Source organism: Protopterus annectens, chromosome 6.part0 (assembly GCF_019279795.1).
Source record: "Protopterus annectens isolate FY-2018-M chromosome 6.part0, PAN1.0, whole genome shotgun sequence".
In the NCBI taxonomy this organism is placed as follows: Eukaryota; Metazoa; Chordata; order Ceratodontiformes; family Protopteridae; genus Protopterus; species Protopterus annectens.
The window spans coordinates 35,078,562-35,101,591 of NC_056737.1; the positions used below are offsets into that span (position 1 = coordinate 35,078,562).

The following is a 23,030-nucleotide window of genomic DNA, read 5'->3' on the forward strand; positions in this document are numbered from 1 at the left end:
TGGAGAAGATTAACAACTTCAGATAAAGAAGTTATGTCTTACCATAACATTCCATCTGAGTTGTTGATCTTCTTCCAGACCTCACACCCTCCCACCATCCCCCACTAAAGGCTCCTGGTGGATGATTTGGTTCCTTGTGGTGTTTCAGGGTTTCTGCGCAGAAATGGCCTCTGTTTTTCTGTTTTCTCCTATATGTTGCATGCAAACTTGATCTGAGGTAACTGGAAGAAGGGCATTGTGGGTAGCAGCTTAGCTTGAGAGTTTTTGGTGTACGCAAGCTTGGTATTAGGCCGAATCGGTTCCGAGGACTCGGAACCGAACCCATCAGAGATGACTGGAAGAGGATCAACAACTCAGATGGAATGTTATGGTAAGACATAACTTCTTTTTTTCCTTAACCTGGGATTTCAGGTGAGCAAACCAAAAAGTTCCCTCATTCCTTCCCACGTAATATTATTTCTGTGATGTCTTCTGTATACAACACTCATAATGGCCTTTTCCCTCAGCACAGATTGAAATGTTTCATCGCGCAGTTTCTGATATATTACATACAGACTTGGGCATTTGCTAGGGAGTATTTCAGAATTTTGTATTTCTGCTGTTCTCATTATTTTTTTGGCTAAGATTTCAGTGGTTTTGCAAATTATTTTGGAGTTAGCACCAGCACCCTCTTTTGTCTCATATTCCAATGCAGGGATGTGAAGAGAGACTTATTTTCTTGGGGAATCTGTTCTCTCTCAACCCTCTTCTTCTTTCCTCTCTTTCAGTCCCTACTCAGTCTATAACCATGTATGCTTCAGCTTTTGCTTGGGGAGCTGAGTGCAAGGGAGTAGACATACCGTGCCCCTGGAACAATGAAGACAAGTTAAAATGTATAAATGTAAAATAAATGATGGCTGAAATAAATGCTTTCAAATCTCTGAACCATCTTTGGACTCTAGGCCAACTGTTAGTAATCACAGACACAACACCAAAGTGATGTGGTACATAAATTACATGGTGGTGGGGGTGGAACTCCTTGCCCCCTTTGCAGACTTGCTGTAGCTACTCATCTCAGTCTTTCCTCCAGGCTACCTACATTCCATCAGAGCAAAACTTGGTTGCAAACAGGGCCCTCATGTGTAGAAGTTGAACCCGCGGGTCTTCCGGGGTGTGACCATCTGTGAGGAAATCCTCAAATAGATCTGTTTGCCTCCAAACATAGCAGACAATTACAGATATTCTCTTGCAGGACTTCTTTCATTCAGTCTTGAAAGAGAGTTGTCTGTCTGGATCATACCTTTTAGTCATCTTTTTACATGAGAACATGCAGCTGGTATTAAAGGAAGCAAAGAAATCTGCTACTAGAAAATAATGTAGGCGTAACGGGAACGATTTTCTACTTGGTACTTTTATAATGACCAAGACCCTTTTCAGGCCAGATCACCTGTAGATCTTCAATATTTGTGAGTTATCCTCTGGTCTTTCTTACTCTTCTATCAAGATTCGGCTCTTGGCCATATCTGCTTGTCTGGTCTTGAATCCCTCCTTTCTGTCCATCCTCAAATTAATTTATGAAAAGAAATGTTACATATCTGGCCATTCTATACAGCAGGTATCCTGTCTTTTGGATCGTAATTTTATTGGGGAAAAACTTACATGGTTTCCTTTTGAACTAGTGTGTGAGGCTGATTTGAAGTTCATATCTTGGAAAGCAGTATTGCATTTTGCTCTGACATCTACAAGAAGTATCTGAGTTTCAAGCTCTTGTGGTGAGTCACCGTTGTCATTTTTCACAAATATAGGGTTACTGTGAGATCAATCTTCCCTTTGTGTCTAAGGTTGTTACGGAGTTTACCTTAAGCTAGGCTATTCATCATCCTGGTTTCTTTCCTGAGCCAAAAAACAAGGGAGCAAGAATAGCACATAAACTGGTTGTCCACAGGCAACTCAGATGGTATAGTGACATGACAAAAACCTTCAGGATTGCTGACTAGCTGGTTGTCTTCTGTGAAAGTAAAAAAGGGTTAAACAGTGTGAAGACAGATTTTTAGTGGTTGAACCAAGCTATTGCGTTTTGTTATTCTCACCTCAACAAGTCACTTACTGGCAAGGTCAGGGCTGATTTTATCAGGGCTCTGGCCACTTCTGAGGCTTTTTAGAATGGGGTAGATTTTAGAATTATACTACAGACAGCAACATGGTCATCTGTACATAATTTTACCAAACACTACAAACTAGAGTCCTTCTTCACGTACAGAACAAGTTTTCCTAAGACTTTTCTCTAAGGGTCTTGGATTGTGATCCCTCTTTTGGATCCTTTTCTCTCAGCTTTGGTATTCATCCCATATAGCTTGGGCTATTGCCGCAATTATCTAATGATGAATAGATGACTTTTACAGTAGCTGCATCCTCCCTCCTTTGCCATATTTTTGCTATTTTTATTAGTGTGGATCTCATTTAGCAGAGCTTTAGCTGCATTCATCTGAAACAAGAAACGTTTTGTTGAAGTTTTGACACCCTGATAGAAGGTACCCTGAAGCTTTGGAAGCTAGATTGATGGTCCTATCCAGCAGGATGTCCCATATAGTTACTTACACAACTCTACTTTCTTTGCATATAGCTGGGCAAGACAAGTAAGTGACAGGTTTTATTTTCCATGGCTCAAAGTGTGCTTAAGTCCTTGTGGTCAGAAAGATTCAGATATGACTGAATGACTAAACGACAACAGCAACAATGGTAGGTCTACAAGCTTCAGGATGTATGGAGCAATTAATTCTTTAAAATTCTGCCAAGATCATGTCTTGCCCAGGATTTTTATTATTTATTAATATTTGAATAGCTTTAATATTCATTTCCTCTCTAATAAGATGCTCAGAAGTTCCATCTGCCTGTAATTGTGCCATATGGAAGAGTGCAATTATTTTGTTATTGCTGTATTTTTTTTTTTTTTTTTTTTTTAGTAAAGGCCCTTACAATATTGTATAACGTGCAGAAACTTTGGGTTACTGATTTATCCCACCATCTAGGGATATTGACTTTATATTGTTTCTTTCCTACACTTACGTTGCTGTGATTAAGATGGCATTTCTCCATAGGTACCTGTTTTGTGATATTTATTGCTAACATTCCCTTGTAATTCCTTTTAGTCTTGATATAATAGACAGTTATGTTTTGTAGCTTTCTGTATGTCACAGTATTTAGTCAAGTTGGCTATGAATGCAGTACATCATGTGCCTGTGTAGTAATAGACCATTTTGTCAGAAATAACCATACAATGCAGTAACAACATGAACTCCCTGACTTAATATATAAACTTCCTCCACATTCCCAGGATTTTGAGGAGTGTTATGAGTTTACAAAGGGGGACTCAATGGACTGTACTTTTAAAAGGCTATTAAGATATTTATATTTTGTAGCTACAGAGAAAAATGAGTAAGATACTTTTTTCTTAAGAAGTGTGTTACTCATATTCTGCTCAACTACAGAGCATTTGATGACAGTACATGTGACAAAATGGGTGGTGGAGATACTCCCCAAGTAGGAAAATTGCTACTTAGCTCTGTGTTAAGGCAATTTGTTAATCAGGAGATTGTACCTAACTGACTTGCCACTGTTGAATTGCAAGTAAGTTCAAAATTGCAGTTGAATTTATTCCACCACCAGCGCTGTCAGTTTTTGAAGTGTGACAGTCAGTGCACTGTGAGAAGTGACACACGCTTGGGAGAGTTTGGTCCCAGAAAGTCATCACTTGGCACAACACTGTTGATGCATCCCTTATCTCAAATTATGTAGAGTCCCAGAAGACCTAATACAAATAGCATGGATCACATACACTACTATATGCAAGTATTCCATATAGGTGAATTTACAGTATGATGCATTCAAATACAGAAAATGATATTTGCTTCGTCTCTGACTGTTTAAAAAGCTTAAAAGTAAACCTTTTCTTGTATCAAGTAACTCTGTGTCAGTCACAAATTATGCCCTAACAACAGACTTACCACATTATCAGTACTTGAATGCTTTCTCAAATTTCTTAGAAACTTTCATGATAAACTTTTTCTGTTATCCCTGTGAAAAGCTTAAGGTGATAATGCAGGGTGAAAGCCATAGGAATTTTTAAAGAGACTCCTCAAACTCAGAGGTAATATGTAGAAATGGTGGTAAAAACTAATAACCAAGATTTTCTGAATGCTTACCTGACACAAAGGAAGAACTACAGAATAACAACAAAACAGCAAAATCTGACTGAGAACACAGGCAAGGTTTGCTGGTCACTAGGAACAGTTTTGTAAAGTTGTCAAGAATTTGGCAGAGAATAGCTTATAGTGGAAGACTTACTCTGACGTTATCAGCAGAGTCGCAGGATGGTCACGTGTGAGACTACATGTGAAAGATCGTTAAACCAACAGGTATAGCCACTTGTGCCGCTGTCCTTTCTCAGAACATAGAACTACATTTCTGAATTTGAAAGTAGCCCTTCCACTTCAAAGCAATGTCTTTTAAGTGTAACAACACTACCCCAGATGTGATCAGTCAACAAAGTTCAGTGACTTGCACCCATCTTTATTACAAAAAAAAGAGGCAGCTTCTGCAGTTGCTAAACATTTTGTCTACATTTTTACTCTGAATATTACAACAGGTACTGTTACCACCTTTAAGTATTATCAGTAACTTCCATTGTAAAAGTTGCATTTGTCAGTAAAGTTACTGCTAGTATACCAGTTTCCTACCAGGGGTCTTTTGCAGAAATACTTTCAAAAGTGGTTTACAAACACCTATTAGAAAGCTATACTAAGTATACTTTCTTGTTCTTGCTCAGCATGAGTTCAGAAAGGGCTTTAACACACAAAGACATTACTACTGACATATGCAGAAGATGAAAAGACTGCTTACAGCTGTAGTATATGTGGGTGTAAGTGGACATTTTAAACAGTGGGCCACATTCTGCTTGTGCCTCATTTATAGTGCTGCAATTTTTGTGAAGGACGCTATCAGCTGGCTAACAGCTTTCTCAAGAGATAGTAGCTTCAGTGTTAAAATGGGTTAAATCTGCTGTGATGAAGGTCAAATGTGAGTGGGAGTTCCACAAGGGTGAGATCTGGGCCCTTTTCTTTTTTCCCTGTTCATTAAAGTACTCATCATTCTTTCTAAACTAAAAGTCACCTTTTATGTATACAGGCACAGCCTTCTAAGGCAGGCTAAAACTAATGTATTATTATAGGATAGGCTTCATGAGGACTTTTATCTTGTTTTCTCCACCAGATTGCCATACTTGAGTTTCATACCTAGCAGGAGCAGTATGCAGTTTCTGGAACAGACAGCCCTTTCCCTTAGCAACCTTTGAAACTGATTTCAATGACTGAATAGGTGATCACAGTTTACCATGGGGATATGTGGAAAAGATCTACTTAATGATGATATTGTTAGTCTCCCACAGCTTTGGATGATGTGACAGAGCTTCTCAGTAGTGAGCTCACTAAAAGCCTTTTAACATTTCAAACACTGTTTCTGTATCTTTTTTTTTTTTTGTTGTACATCTGCTTGGCTGAATGACCTGTTAAACCTCATTCTGGAAATCTGGGAAACAGCATGTTGTTACCAAGCTCCAGTTTGGTATGAGTGACATCAACATTTTCAGAATCAGCTTTCCGCACATCTTCAGGTTTTTACAATTCATACACTTCATGAAACAGCACAGGATGATCACCTTTAACTTCACAGGTATGTTTCCTGTTTGTCATTGGGACAGATTTACTTCTCTTGGATTACCATTCAGCAAGGATCTAGTACTTCCATTAATTTGTTTGGTTTACATGACATTTTCTGGTAACTCCCCAGTAACAGGAAGAGCTAATCTCAGAACAAAGAATTACTCTTCCATAATTGTCCACAGCTCAGAATGAACTTCTGTGTTAATAGTTACTACTGTTCATTTATGCACCTACATATGTATTAATCGGTTGCTGGTGTCCAGGCAGGATCTGGAGTGCAGTTTTAAACTTACATCTCCAAGATGTTTGCTTAAGGCCAAGTAGTGCATTTTGCAGGCTCATTTTATATTACCCCTCACAGAGAATTCGGTACTTTTCCGTTAACGGGGCAACAGCTTTTCATCTTGTGTTCTGTTCTCCTTCATTTTCAATGTTTTACTTTTGCAAGGCGTCTGACTCTCCCTTTTGCTTAAACAGTACCTCCCACCCCATCCCATCGTTAATTTGAATAATTCGTTTTTGACATTCCCCTCTTATTTTGATTCCCTGGGAAAAGTATTTCTCTTTTTATACAGTGCCGATTGGAAACCTCAGCACCAATGGGATCAGAAGAAGACAACAAAGACGCCTGGTAACCGTAGGCGAAAATGCTTTATTAATGTTAGGTGCTGTCATATTTCAAAGATAAATGACTTGTAAGTCTTACCTTTAACATAGTATTTTCACCTTCTGTTTACAGGGTATACTTTTTTCATTCTAGTCATTCTCGTCTTCATTGCTCAAACATTGCAGCATAACCTGTTATAATAAGCGGAAACATTTTAAATATTGTGCTGTAACTTACAGTCACAAAGACCAACAATTGGTGCATCATCATTTTATTTTCTGAACCAAAACAAAAAATGAAACTGTAATGCTTGGCATTAGTGATTTATTACTTAATCAAATATTTTATGAGGAGCAGAAAAAAGTCTTGCGAAATTACAGACAGTTGAGATAGGTATGATTCTTCAGCATTAGCACTGCCAGCCATGTTCATTGCAAGTGTTTATGAACGCATTCTCCTTCCAATGTATCGAGAATAACCAGACAGTCCCACTGAACCACACTTAATAGGTTCATAGGTAGATACTAGGCTATCTGCCCGAAGGCATTTATAAGCCTAGCCAAAATGTGTTGGCTTTCGACGCCCCCTTAGATTAGTTCCCCGTGCCTCTGTCCAGCAGAGCCACTGAAGTGATCCCCAGGGGAAACATTCTGTTTCCCATCTACTCGTCAAGGTTTCTCTTGAAGAGTGTTAGCGAGGAGCTCTGCCTAATGTAGATTGGAATCTTGTTCCAAAGCATGGGAAGTCTCTGGGACAGGAATCTATCCCTCCAGCACGTCCTATTTATTGTTGTGGTGAGGTTTAGACCCCTAGAGCGTGTGGCTCAAGGGGATAAGCTTTTTTTTAGGTGGAGCATGTCCATCAGTTCTGGGTTGGACTTGGCCTTGTATGTCAGGCAGAGATAACCTTTGAGTAGGCGGTATGCAACCGAGTATAGCTGGAGTTTCTTCAGTCGAGCTGCATAGGGCATCTGTTTGAGGCCAATGATCCTCTTGGTGAGGTACTTCTGTGGTCTTTCCAGCTGTTGCAGGTGTCTTGTAAGATACATCCCAAATGGGGCGTTGTACTCTATGATGGGTCTGATGAGCGATGAGTAGAGGGGCACAGTGACCTCTTTTGATCTGGATGCGAACCCTTTTGTGAAAAGGTGAGCCACGTAGAAGGATTTTCTAACCACTTTGGCTATGTAATTATCAAAAGAGAGATTACTATCTACTTGGGTCCCCAGATCCCTTATTATGTCTTCCGTATTTAGGGGACTACCACCTATGTGGTAGTTTGTGGGTACTATGTTTTTTCCAAAGGGGATGACTATGCACTTTTTGGCATTTAGCTTGAGGCCATGATTTTGACACCAGGTATCCGTCTCAGTGAGACCCTTTTGGAGGATGTCTGTGTCAGCCGGAGAGTCAGTTATAGCCCCTAGTTTGCAGCCGTCTGCAAACTTGGTCAGCCATAGTCCTCCTGTGCTTGCCTGTACCTCTGAGACGTATATGCTAAACAGGAGGGGTCCTAGGACTGAGTCCTGGGGAACGCCACTTGTAACCGGTTTAGAGTCAGACATAGCTGTCGCAACTCTTACCATGTGGGTTCTGTCCGTGAGCCAGTTGGCAACCCATCTTGTGACATAGGGGTTTATGTTCAGGCTGGTGAGCTTGTCTATAATACCAGAATATGGAATGGTGTCGAAGGCCTTTGCGAGGTCTAGGTAGGCTGTGTGTACCATCTTTCCCTCTTCAATAGCATTGGTAACTGTCTCAAAGAAGTCCACCAGGTTTAGGAGGCATGATCTGCCCTTAACAAAGCCGAACTGGGTAGGGTCCACTGTTTGGAGGTTCCCAATGTCTCTGTTAATGAATTCCATGATGATGTGCTCCATAGCCTTGCAGACCAAGCTAGTCAGGTTTATAGGGTGATAGTTCCCGGGGTCTGTTGTGGCTCCACCTTTGTGGAGCAGAATAACTGTTGCTGTGTGCCACTCTATGGGTACATAACCTGTGAAGAGGCTGAGTTTGAACAGTGTGTTTAGGTGAGGGGTTAGTTCGTCTTTGAGCTCGTGTAGAACGCAGCCTGGTACCCCGTCCAGTCCCATTGATGCTGTCTTTTTGGCTTTGGAGAGAGCTGTTTTAACCTGAGTGTCTGTGATTTCAGGGACTCTACATTCTTCTGGTATGGTTATGGGCCCTTTTAGAGGGAGAGGGGGGTGAGGTTTGCGCTGAACCTGTCTGCCAGGATGTTGGCAATATCGGTCGGTTCAGTGTATTTTGTACCATTCTGTATTAACTCCAAGCAGATCTGAGCATTGCCACTTAGATTCTTGACATAGCTAAAGAATGCCTTGTGGTTATCTTTGGAGTCCTTGGCAATTTTTCTTTCGAAACTCGCCTTGGGTGATTTTATGAGGGATCATAGTTTCTTGCTGATACTGATCAGGGACGTCTTGTCTTCTTGAGATTTTACTCTTTTCTGTACTAGTTTCCTCCTTCTATTGTATAGCTTGTTTATAGCAGGAGTCCACCAGACTGGTTTCCTTTTCTTGGAGGAGTGAGTCTTGGTTTTGCTTGGGATAGCACAATCCATGTATTCTTGTTGGTGCCTTTAGAATTCATTAGTAAAGGATTTTGCAGCTTGGACAACGTTATCCTTTAGCATGGGGGCTTTGAAACTTTCCATCTTGGTCTTAAGTAACCGGAAGTTTGCTTTTGAAAAGTTTTTCGCGGTGGTTTCCTTGTCCAGGGGTGGGGGCAGAATGTGGATATCCAAAGTGATTTGTTTATGGTCAGAGGGGTTGACCTCCGGTGTGGAGCACCGGTCGCCCATGTTGGTGATGACCAGGTCCAATATTTTGTCACCTCTGGTGGGAGTGCTGACCAGTTGATCCAGGGCATTTGAGTTTATAAATTCTAGGAAATATTGGGCAAGGGAGTTAGTACTTGAGTAGTTCTCCCAGTTAATGTGTGGGTAATTGAAATCACCCAATATTAGGGTGTTTGGTAGGACCTTTATATTTCCCAGTGTTTCCAGAAATGCGGAATGGGGGTCCTGGGACATGGTGGGTGATCTGTAGCAAGCTACAATTTGAATTACAGTTTTGCCCGTTGTTAGTTGCACATGGATGATCTCTGAAGCATTGTGCTGTACCACTAACCTGGAGGTGTGGGTATCCTTGAATGAATATGGATATGCCCCTGCCTTTTGTATTTCAGTCCGGGTTCTGTGGCCGAAATGTATTTTATGACTTGTAGCCTGGTAGTGCTGAGGTGCTCTCTGGAGCCTTAAACCAGGTTTCTGTTACTGCACATATATCAATTTTTTTCCATACTGAGAAGTGCCTCGAGTGTGTGCATTTTGAGGTTTAGACTTCTGGCATTGAGTAGCATTATCCTCATTTTTTTTGTTACTTGTGCTATTTATGGTGGTGGGTTTGTCTTTTGAGCCTTGCCTAAAAAAGGCACTATGGGGGTGGCAAGAGGCTTGGCCAGTATTTGAAAGCCTAAGGGTGACAGGTGCATGCCGTCTGTAGTGCAGCAGCGTGGCTTGTCGATCATGTCATCCCTGGCGGACAGACACTGGATCCCCTTTGAATGACACCAGAAACTTAGCCATTTGTTGAAATTGATAATTTTTTCTTTATACCATGGTATCATTCTTGGTGAGGGCAAGATGCTACTCAGAGTCAGGGTCATACCGGCCTGGGCTACAAGATCAGAGAGCTCTTCCATGTCTCTTTTCATGTAGTCCAGGGAGGTACAGCTCAGGTCATTCACACCAACATGGACAACGATAGAGTCTATTTTTTACTTGTTCTGGATTGACCTGAGTGCTTGTGTTATGTGGCGGATCCTGGCACCTGACAGGCAGCTAACAGTAACCTTCTCCTTATTCAGCCCAGTGATTGGGACGTCAGTGTGCCTGACTATAGAGTCACATATTACTAGTGTGTTGGGTATGTTATTTTGCCTTAAGGGCTGTGATTGCATGGCACACTGGTTTTGTGAAGTATGTGTTTCATGATTGGTGTTGGGGGGTGGAGGTTGCTTGGATGTCTGCTTTGTAGGTCTTTGTTGCTTTTGCAGATTTTTATTTAGAGCCTCCGAGTATGCTTTTGTGTATTTATGTGTGTTTTTTGCTGGTGATGGCTTAATGGGTCTATGTGAGACTGGTGGTGTGATGCAAGTATTTCCCTTCTCCTCTTGATTGACTGATCCAGCCTTGGGTTGAGAGAGCTTAGCCTCCAGTTTGGCTGTATAATTGCATCTCTCACATGTAATAGTGTTTGGTGGTAGGAGGAGAGGGTTGTCTGTGTACATGAGGTAGTTGTAACATTGCCTCAAAATGCCCAGATTCACCAGTTGGACTGGAGAGTGCACCTGAAACTACCCTTTGGACATGCCTGGATAGGTACAGTGAACTGTTTTAGTGAATGGCTGGTAAGGTTGAATAGAGAGCATTGTCCTTCTGTATGGTATAGGAGGGTCTAGTGCTAGGGTTTATAAGTGGTTGCTATGAGTTTTGAGCAAGTGCCGGGCTTAGAAATGAATGGCTTAAGTGCTTAAGTTGAAAGTTTGGCTAGTTCCGAGGGAAAAATTGAAGAGGAGTCTTTGTGGAGCCGGGAATAGTTATACCCTAGCTAACCGGTGCTGCTTGGCGTGCAGAACCGGGCAAATGCGATATTTATAGCAGGGAAATGAAAGATATAGAAATTAGCCCAAAATGGCCAATAAACTACTAATTTGTGGGCTGAAACCACTCCTCCAGGGACAGATAGGCTGCTCAAAGCTCTCCTCGATCACAGGTGAACAGAGAAACTTCCTTCTATCCAAGTAAGGTATGGGCAAAGACAGAGTTTTGTAACACAGCCCTGAATTCAGCACTTAACCTGAAAACTGGACTATACTAGCTTAGAAATGTGGGAAGCAAGTATATATATATATATATATATATATATATATATATATATATATATATATATATATATATATTCAGAAAATAAGGCAGATACAATTAAAAAAACACTTTAAATGCACAGAAAAGGATGCCTATTGTTATATATCTTAGATCAGAGTTGTAGTTAATGCCCCAGTAATAAAGTAGGAAGAAACACACAGTAAAAGCAGGTGAATAAAGTGCACATTTATTTATATATATATATATATATATATATATATATATATATATATATATATATATATAAAACAATTGAAAACGAACAAACTGATTTAAACAAGTTACCCAATTAACCAGAAAAAAACTCAAAACTTAGCCCTGCTCCAGCAGTCTTCAGTCAGACAAGTTCTAACTGCACATTCCTGCTGCTAGGGTGCAGGGGAAACTTCTCCAAAAAAAAAAAGATGGCTTAGATCAGTGCTCAAGTTATACAATCAAAGTGGTTACTGGTTAAATTACAATGTAGGCACTTTTTCATTTATTTGCTTATTTCATTTATTTATTGTTTTTGGTCGTTTCAGATTACATCAAAGCCATAACTATTGTTGTCCAGAGGAGAGAAAAAAGAAACAAGATTACGACACAGGTCAAGAGTAGAACAAAAACGAGAGTTCTTGACAAAGATGAAAATAAAGGGGGAAGGGACAAAAAAACAAAAGTAGGGACTCTTAAAACATATGTGAAGTTGATGTTCTTCGTGTTTCACTGTTGCAGTCATTACATTTGGGTAATCTGCTGGCAGGTTGCCCTCAGTCGGCTTAAATTCCAAAGTCTTGGGTCCTGTGTCGGTTGCTGTCTCCTCTTCCTTGACGTCAGGTCGTCAGGCGTATAAAACAGGCAGCCAGTGCCATTTTCTTTAGTCTTTCTTGCCACGCGGTGCCCGAAGCAGAAGCAGTTTGCAAGTGCCAGTCGGCCGACTCCTGAAATTTTCAAATTCGAGTATCAGAACCGAAATCTTCACTAAAGCTAAGTACCCCATTGGGGAAACTTTTTCTTGCTCCATACCGATGTCAGTAAAAGTTAATAATTGTATTACTTGTGGGAAGCAAATATCTCATAAGGATTTCCATTTATACTGTATTCCTTGCCTAGGCCCTGATCATAATGTGCCTAGCTGTTGGTTTTGTGCTAGATTTAACCAACGCACTATTAAGCGTCGGTATATCTTTGCTTCAAAATATTTTGGAAACAGATTTAACTATCCTGAAATGTCGTCGGATAGCAATCTGACTACTGGAGTTCACAAAAAAACACAAAGAAAAGGACAGAGACAGACCGTCAAGGTCCAAAACCGACGACGAAGCTTCTCCTAAGACATTCACCAGTTTGCCGGTACTCGGTGAGGCGCTTTGGCAGCCCCTGATACCCACTACTTTCGAGTCGCAGGCCTCTACTGAGACCCATGTGGAGTCCAGCATGCCGTGAGATTCTAGTATTGTACCTGCGGATGTCTCTCCCTCAGATGGGTCCGGAGCCGCTGAGCAGGCACCGGCTTCTGAGGGTGTATTCAGGCCACAGCATTTTTATATAAAACCAATGCCAGCTTCAAAATCAAAGACAAAAGCAACTTCTAAAGCTAAAATAACAATGTATGAGCCACATGCACAGGCCTCTATGCCCAAAAAGCAGATGATCAAAATGGCTGAAGACCCAATTACCTTGATCAGGGGTTCCCAACCCCCTGCTGGTAAGAGGCCTAGACAAGACACTGATTATGAATCTTCAGATCAGCTTTCTATTTCTTCTGATTCCTCTTCTGATCAGGAATTTTCTATACTACCCTATGAGGATTCTGATGCAGAGGAATCTATTCCATCTGCATCTCCTCCTGAAGATTATTCCTTTGAATATACCTTGCATACTTTAGCATTTTCACTGGGAGAGTCAAGATGTCTCAGAATCAAAAAAGAGGCTTAGGGATTTCCTTCTTCTCCCTCAGCATAGGCCTTTAGCCAAACCTCCTGTTTTAGACATTGTGGATGATGTGTTTTCGGAGTCAAGCTTGACTCCAGAATCCTTACCTCCGGCTCCTAGCAAGCTAGACAGATATTACAGGGTTCCTGAGTCACACAAGGTTTTATTTAAAAACCCTGCTGCTGACCCTGATACTATTTCACAGGGTCCAAAAGGTGTTAAGGCCTCAACAGCAAAAAATCCTACCCCCTCTGACAGAGATTCCAGGGCACTGGATAGATAGGGAAAGAAGGTTTATACATCTGCAGCCTTGGCAATTAGGGCCTTAAACTGCCAGTTTCATATGCTCAAGTATCAACAACATGTTATGGGATTACTGGAACAGAAAATGTTGTTGTTTTCTGAATGTGCAGAAAATAAAGAATTTCAGCAATTATTGCATGCAGCAGAACAAGTTGGAAAACATACTTTGCAATGTGGTTTTGATTCCTTAGAGGCCTCCTGCAGGGCCGCAGTTACTGGATCTGTGATTAGGAGGCATGCCTGGCTAAAAGAGCAAAATTTGCCTGGTCAGGTTAAAGCTAAATTGCTGGATACACCTTTACAGCATGATACTCTGTTTGGTATTAAGGCAGAAGAGGTTTTAAAGAAAATGGAAGACAAAGCTAAGTCTATTCAAACTGTAAAATACTTCTTACAAGTGCAGCCACCAAGATTCAGTAGACACTGGCCTACAAAAAATTGGTCCTTTCCTGTGTCCGACAGAGCTCCACAGAGCAAATCCAGGTGCCCTAAAGGTTCTAGATACCAGTCACAGGATTCTTACAGGTCAAGGTAATGGGGTTCTTCCACCTCAAAATCTGGAAGAAATAAAGCGCAACTCTACAGTAAACAGTCTCAATGACTTCCCTCTGCCATCACCAAGCACTTATCTTTTGGCAGCACCCTTACTGTGAAAATTAGCACTTTATGCTCAAAATTGGCAGTTAATAACCCAGGACAAGTGGGTGTTAAACATAGTAACTCGGGGATACAGATTCCACTTCCACACTCTGCCAGTTGCAAACGGTTGGCCATATCTGCCAAAAAATCAATGGGCAGAGGCACAGAAACAAGTTACATCCCTCATGGATATGGGGGCTATTCAGCCAGTGCCAGAACAGGAAAAAGAACAAGGGTTTTATTCAAGACTGTTCTTGGTACCCAGGAAAGACAATGCCTGGTGCCCAATACTGGATTTAGCAATTTTGAACACATTCCTGGACATTCCAAAATTCAAAATGCTAACTTTGCAGTAGCTTCTGCCCATGCTGGGCAAGAATGCGTGGCTGTTGACATTAGACTTAAAAGAGGCATATCCCAATAAGGGAATCGTGCAGAAAATACCTCCATTTCAAGGCTGACTTTATGCATTACCAATTCTCTGCACTGCCCTTTGGCTTATCTACTGCACCCAGGGTCTTAAGTGCCTGGCACCAGTAATTGCATTTTGCAAAGAAGTATACAGATCTATCCTTACTTGGACGACTGTCCCATTCAAGCAGAGAACAAAGACATTCTTCTTCAGCATCTGGTGTTTGTGAAAAGGCTTTTAACATGCCTAGGGTACACAATAAACGAAAATAAATCACAACTGGTACCCTCTCAAAAGATAACATTCCTGGGTGCAAGCTTGAATACAACTGCCCAGATGGCTTTCCTCACCCCAGACAAACAAAGGCAACTGACTGTTTACTTCAAACAGATGGCAACAAAAACCCAGTTATCTGCAAGACAAACTCTGCAGGCTTTGGGGTTCTTGGCATCCTGCATTATACTGATTCCATATGCAAGACTGCATATGAGGAAACTACAGTGGTACCTAAAAAGTTTATGGAGTCAACATTGTCACAGTCTGGAAACAATGATTCCTCTCATTCCCTGCCTACAACAGGAGTTTCTTTGGTGGGCAAAGGCATGTCACAAGAACATGGGATGGGCTTTCACTCTACCCCCTGCCAGCCAAACCTTAACTACAGACGCATCAGATTATGCATGGGGGTCCACCTGGTGGGAAGATGCATTCAGGGCATATGGACCCCAAAACAAATGCATCTGCATATCAACCAGAAAGAGATGTTAGCTGTTCAAAATGCCCTGACAGCCTTTCAAGGACTTACTTCATCCAGGACAACTACTGATAAAGATGGACAACACCACGGTTATGTGGCACATAAACAAGCAGGGGGGCACACACTCATACCCCCTTTGCAGACTAGCCACGGCACTGTGGGGCACAGCTTTGACTTACCAAGTACATCTTCAAGTTCAATTCCTGCCAGGAAAGCAAAATACTCTGGCAGACGACTTAAGCAGAAACCTTATGGACCCTCACGAGTGGAAACTAGATCCACAAGTCTTCAGCATGATAACAAAGAAGTGGGGGAGCCTGGACATAGACCTATTTGCCTCTCCTCTGAATTATCAACTGGGCAACTCTGCACAAGGACTTATCACAGACAAGCATGGAAAGTGGATGCCCTATACTTCAGTTGGAAAAACCTTTCAGTTTACACCTTTCCTCCTCTGCCTCTTCTTCCCAAGGTCCTACTAAAGGTCAGACAAGAAAAAAACAAGAAAAAAAACAAAGATGATATTAATTGCCCCGGACTGGCCCCACCAATACTGGTACCCTATCCTAAGGAATATGTCTCCATTCCCAGCTTGGTACTTGCCTCAAATACCTCACTTACTGTCTCAGCAAAACAATCAGATCCTGCACAATCAGCTCCAAACACTGAACCTGGCAGCATGGCTGATCATGTAGATGTTCATCGTGCATACAGCTGCAGTCATAACAGATGGGTTCTCCTGCCGTCAGGCGGGTCCTCGGTCAGCCGAATTCCAAAGTCTAGGTCCGGTGTCGGTTGTCATCGCTTCTTCCCTGACATCAGTGTGACAGGGGTATAAAGGAACCAGCCGACGCCATTTTCTCCAGTCTTTCTTGCCGCACGGTGCCCGAAGCAGAAGCAGTTCGCAAGTGCCGATCGGCCAGCTCCTGAGATTATGAAAATTTGGAAACCGAAGTCTTCTTAAAAGCTAAGTACCCCGTTGGGGAAACTTTTCTTGCCTCAGACCGATGTCAGACAAAGTTAATAATTGTATTTCTTGTGGGAAGCAAATACCGCATAAGGATTTCCATTCCCTCTGCATACCTTGTTTAGGCCCAGACCACGACGTCTCGGTCTGTCGCTTTTGTGCTACATTTAACAAACGCACTATTAAGCGTCGGGCGGAGTTCGCCAAGCATTATTTTGGGAAAGCATTTAACTATACTATGTCGTCGGATACTCCCGACTCCGGTTTTGTCTAAAAAATGCAAAGACAAGGACCGACACACGAGGTCCGTGGCCTCTACCGACACCACGCCAAAGCCGACTACACGTGGTCCAGTTCTCAGCGAGGCTCCTACGCAGCCCCTGACTACTGACGACCTGTCTTTGACGGTGTTTCCTGTGCCCGAGGTCGCAGGCTCCTCGGCCCACACCCCGACTACAGATACCGAAGCCACTCTTGGCGTTGAAACTCAGAATGTGGACTGGTCCACCTCCACTCAAGGTGTCTTCAGACCTTCCTCTTTTTTCTCCATCAAGGCTTTCACAAAGTCTAAAGCAACCATGCACTCTAAGAGACCAGCTACACAGGGCCCATCTCCAGGCCCCATGCCTAAGAAACAGATGCTTAATATGGCTGAGGATTTAATTACTCTTATCAGAAGTTCTCAGCCCCCTCCGGACAAAAGGCCTAGAGTGGAGGAAGATTCCCCCTCCTCTGATCAGGGCTCCATTATTTCAGAGCACTCTGATGATCAGGAACATTCTTACTCCCCTTTTGAAGACTCTGATGCGGAGGAGTCCATCCGTTCTGTATCCCCCTGAGGATTACTCATTTGGGGAAACTTTGCATACCTTAAGGGAACACTTCCACTGGGAAGGCCAGGATTATTCAGATTCCAAGAAAAGGCTCAGGGAATTTCTCTTGCTTCCTCAGCACAGGCCTCTGGCTATACCTCCTGTATTGGACATCCTAGATGATGTTTACTCGGAGGCCTGCCTTAACCCGGACTCTCTACCTCCAGCTCCAGTTAAGCCTGACAGGTACTACAGGGTCCCTGACTCACACCAATTTCTATACAAAAGCCATGCTGCTGACCCAGAGACCATCTCACAGGGCCCCAAGGGAGTTAAGGCCTCCATTGCTAAAAATTCATTGCCTTCCGAGAGAGATTCCAGATCCTTAGAAAGGTGGGGAAAAAAGGTATATACCTCGGCTACCTTATCCATGAGGGCCTTAAACGGTCAGTTTCATATGCTAAAATACCAACAGTTTTTGTTATCACAATTGAAAAGTAAAATGTCACAACCTGAACAACCAGACTTGAAGGAGTTGCAGGATTTAATGCATAGTGCAGAACAAGTGGGTAAGCATACCTTACAATGTGGTTTTGATGCTCTAGAGGCCTCATGTAGAGCTGCTGTTACAGGATCAGTCATACATAGGCATGCCTGGCTCAAGGAAGCCTTGCCTGATCATGTCAAAGCTAAATTACTAGACGCCCCTCTTCAAAAGGATGTACTATTTGGTGCTAACGCTGAGGAGGTATTAAGGAAAATGGAGGAAAAGGCTAAATCAATGCAAACTGTGAAAGAATTTCTACAGGTTCAACCCCCTCGTTTTAGTAGAAATTGGCCTTCCAAAAACTGGTCCTTTCCTGCCACAGACAGACCCCAAAGAGGCAAATACAGGCGCCCGAGGGGCAGAGGACAATCCCAAGGATCGTATAGAGGCAGACAATGGCAAACTCCTACACAAAGAGGTGGTGAGGACAACTCGCAATCTTTCAGAAAGCAAACCCAATGACTTTCCCCTTTGCATGCCAGCCAGGTCTCAAATGGCAGCCCCCTTAGGAGGAAAGCTGGCATTATTTTCAAAAAAATTGGCATATTGTCACAAAGGACAAATGGATCCTGGACATTATAAACAGAGGCTACAAATTCCAGTTTCACACCCTTCCAAAAATGAGAGGCATGCCAAACCTGCCACACAATCAAAGGGCAGAGGCACAAAGGCAAATTACAGATCTCATAAACATGAAAGCTATTCAAGAGGTACCTACGCACGAACAAGGTCAAGGTTTTTATTCCAGGCTATTTCTGGTGCCAAGGAAGGGAAAAGATTGGAGACCTATTTTGGATCTATCCATCCTAAACACATTTCTACTGCACCAAAATTCAAGATGCTCACTCTACAGCAACTTCTTCCCATGCTGGGCAAGGAGTCTTGGCTGGTAACATTGGACCTCAAGGAGGCATACCTGCATGTCCCAATCAGACAAAATTGCAGAAGGTACCTCAGATTTCTTGCAGGTTCAACCCATTATCAATTCTCTGCATTGCCCTTTGGCTTATCTACTGCGCCCAGAGTATTCACAAAATGCTTGGCATCAGTAATTGCCTACTGCAGACTTCAAGGGATACAAATATATCCCTATTTGGACGACTGCCTGATCCAAGCGGACAGCAAGCACATTCTTCTGAAACATCTGGCTTATGTAATAATGTTATTGAACTCTCTGGGATACACAGTCAACAAAAAGAAATCAAGGCTAATACCCTTTCGGAAGATAATTTTCCTGGGTGCCAATTTGGACACAAACACCCAGATGGCCTACCTCATGCCAGAGAAGCAGGGGCAACTAATTCAATACTTCAGAACACTAGCAAATTGCACCAGGCTGACTGCAAGGAAAATCCTGCAGGCTCTGGGATTCATGGCATCTTGCATCTTACTAATCCCATGTGCAAAGCTGCATATGAGGAAACTACAATGGTACCTGAAAAACATATGGTCTCAACACAGCCACAGTTTGGAAACAATAATACCACTAATTCCATGTCTGCAAAAGGAATTTCTGTGGTGGGCTCAAGCATGTCAAACAAACACAGGTCTTCCATTCAGCAAGCCTCAAGCAAATCAAGTCATCACAACAGACGCCTCGGACTACGCCTGGGGGGCGCACATGGCAAATGGTCCCAAAAAGAAAAGCATCTTCACATCAATCAAAAAGAAATGCTAGCAGTAATAAATGCTATTATAGCTTTCAAGGACCTTCTACAACCAGGTCAACTATTGTTAAGAACGGACAACACCAGAGTTATGTGGTACATAAACAAACAGGGAGGAACACATTCTTACCCCCTATGCAGACTGGCCATGTCACTTTGGAACATGGCCATGGACTTACAAATGGAACTACAAGCACAGTACTTGCCAGGCAAGGAAAACACGCTGGCAGACAACCTAAGCAGGAATATGACAGATCCACACGAATGGAAGTTGCATCCAAAAGTTTTTACAGAAATAATCCAAGAATGGGGAAGGCCAGACATAGATCTCTTTGCCTCCCACAAAAATCATCAATTGATAAAATTCTGCTCAAGGATCTTCCATCCAAAGGCCTGGAGAGTGGACGCTCTCTCTTTCAGTTGGACATCAATGACAGTTTATGCCTTCCCACCTCTTCCTCTGCTGCCCAAAGTTCTATTGAAGACCAGAGCAGACCGACCAAAGATGATCCTCATTGCTCCGGACTGGCCAAGACAACACTGGTACCCACTCCTGAGGAGCCTGACGCATTCCCCACCATGGACCCTGTCTCTAATGCCTCTTCTTCTGACTCAGCACAGCTTCAAAACTCTTCACAGTCAGCTAAAAACACTCAGTCTAGCCACATGGAAAATTCCTTAGCATCACAGCAGGCTCTTCTCTCCAAGGAGGTGCAGAATGTCATTTTGGAGGCCAGAAGGCCATCAACTAGAAAAGCTTACTCCGCAAAATGGAAACGTTTTTGTGTCTGGAATGAGAAAAAGGGCCAGGACCCTGGAAAACTGAATTTACCTCAAATACTACAATATTTGGCTGAACTGCTAAACAGTGGACTTTCTTTCTCCTCCATCAAAATCCATGCCTCAGCCATTTCTGCAGAATACAACACTGATCCACCTTTATTCTCTCACCCTCTCTTAAGACAGTTCCTCAGAGGGGCTAAGAATTTAAGACCTCCAACGAAACAACCAATACCTGCTTGGGATCTTAATTTCATTCTGGAAAAACTGACCTTGCCTCCCTTTGAGCCAGCTGCCTCATCAGATTTGCAATATTTGTCCTGGAAAACAGTTTTCCTTCTGGCTATCACCTCAGCTCGTAGAGTTTCAGAACTACAGGCTCTCATGGCTGTCCAGCCTTTTGTCATCTTCTATCAGGACAGAGTTTCCTTACGAACCAACCCGTCCTTTATGCCTAAAGTGGTATCCAGGGTAGCTTTAAATCAGGCCATACATTTACCTACTTTTTATCCTAATCCTCAAAACAAAGGGGAGAGATTACTACATTCCTTGGACATCCACAGACAACTGCGTTATTATTTGGACAGAACAAGGCCTTTCAGAAAATCAAAACAACTCTTTGTGGCCTATGCGTTAGGAGCTCAAGGAAAGCCAATTTCCAAACAGACAATCTCAAAATGGATAGCCCACTGCATACGCTTTTGCTATTCCTTTCATGGCAAAACTGTACCTACAGGCATTAGAACTCATTCCACCAGGGCCACAGCCACCTCTGCAGCCTTCCTCAGAGGAGTCCCTACCAAGGATATTTTGGAAGCAGCCACTTGGAGTTCTGTGCATGCCTTCTCCAAGCACTACAACCTACTATTATACTCCAAATCTAGAGCAGGCTTTGCCACTGCAGTCTTGCAGGGCATTCTGGCTCCTTCTAGTTCCTCCTAGTGCCTACCACCCCTTTCTTAGCTTTGGGATTCTACCCATCTGCTATGACTGCAGCTCTATGCACGATGAACATAGTACAGTTTTGTACCTACCATAAATGTAGATGTTCGAGTGCTAATACAGCTGCATTCCAGGTTTCCCTCCCTCCTTCCCCTCTTGGGACAGGTCTATAGGCTAGCACATCCTCATACAACCTGATTGGGGTATTGATTTATGATGTATTTGCTTGCAACTACTGTATTTTGATTATATTGCACTGCATTATTACACAAATTTATGTATTGCCTTCCTTCTGGGGGCACCTGACATCTGGGGCAAGAAAAACTGAAGAAAATGGCGTTGGCTGGTTCCTTTATACCCCTGTCGCACTGACGTCAGGGAAGAAGCGACAACAACCGATGCAGGACCTAGACTTTGGAATTCGGCCGACCGAGGACCCGCCTGATGGCAGGAGAACCCATCTGTTATGACTGTAGCTGTATTAGCACTCGAACATCTACATTTATGGTAGGTACAAAACTGTAATTTATTCAAACAACACCTCTCAGTAAATCTGTGATGGATGTCATTTTGGAAGCCAGAAGGCCTAGTACTAGAAAATCTTATGCTGATAAATGGAATAGATTCTGTGCTTGGAACCAAGCACAAGGAACTGACACAGCAGAGCCAAATATTCCTCAGATTTTACAATACTTGCCTGAGATGCTTGACAAAGGCCTGTGTTTTTCATCAATAAAAATCCATGCCTCTGCCATCTCGGCTCATTACAACACAGAGCCACCAATCTTTTCTCATCCTTTGCTAAAGCAGTATCTTAGAGGGGCCAAAATTTTAAGGCGTCCCAGAAGATCACCAATTCCTGCATGGGACCTCAATTTTGTGTTGGAAAAGCTCACCCTGCCTCCATTTGAACCAGCTGCTACTGCAGATCTGAAGTTCTTATCATGGAAAACAGCTTTGCTCCCGGCAATAACTTCAGCAAGAAGTGTTTCGGAGCTACAGGCCCTCATGGCTGTGGAGCCTTTTATCATATTTTACCAAGACATGGTGTCCCTCAGGACCAATCCTTCCTTTATGCCTAAGGTGGTTTCCAGTGTGACACTTAACCAAACTATTCATCTGCCAACTTTTTATCCAAATCCGCAGAACAAGGGGGAGCGGATTCTGCATTCTTTGGACGTACACAGACAACTAAGATTCTACTTGAGCAGGACTAAAGCTCTAAGAAAAACTGAGCAGCTACTGGTGGCATTTGCTGCAGGATCAGAGGGAAAGACTATTTCAAAGTGGATAAGCCACTGCATTAGTTTCTGCTACTTACATCATGGTAAACCGGTGCCCAAGGGCATTAGGTCTCATTCCACTAGGGCTTCAGCTAAATCAGCAGCTTTTCTCAGAGGGGTACCAACCAAAGACATTCTAGAGGCTGCTACTTGGAGTTCTGTTCACACTTTTACAAATCATTACCATTTGCGTCTCTACTTTAAGTCCAGGGCAGGCTTTGCCACTGCAGTTCTGCACGGCCTTATAGCTGCCCCTAATGCAGTTTAGCTCCAGCCTCCCAGCCATAGCTTTGGGATTCTACCCAAATGTAATGACTGCAACAGTGAAACACGAAGAACATGGTACAGTTTGTGTACACTTACCATAAATGTAGAAGTTCGAGTGTATTGACTGTTGCAGTCCAGATTACCCACCCGCCATACCCCTTTTATTATGGAGTTTCTCTTTCCTTCAGTATTTTCTACAGCCTTTGTGGTGTATTTGCTTGTAGATGAAGGTAAAGTTTTTATTGTTGCATGTATGTATAGTTTATATATACTTTTGCTACCCATTTGGGGGGCACCTGACATCTGGGGCAAGAAAAACTAAAGAAAATGGCGTTGGCTACCTGTTTTATACCCCTGATGACCTGACGTCATGGAAGAGGAGACAGCAACCGACACGGGACCCAAGACTTTGGAATTCAGGCCGACTGAGGGCAGCCTGCCAGCAGATTACCCAAATGTAATGACTGCAACAGTGAATACACTCGAACAT

The 23,030-nt window shown here is 42.7% G+C and overlaps 1 protein-coding gene across 3 annotated transcripts in view; it reads left to right on the forward strand.

The window, feature by feature from the left end:
- RPAP1 (RNA polymerase II associated protein 1) overlaps positions 1 to 23,030 on the forward strand; it is a 2,926,740-nt gene that overhangs the window by 2,463,470 nt on the left and 440,240 nt on the right. The gene's annotated exons all lie outside the window — the stretch shown is intronic.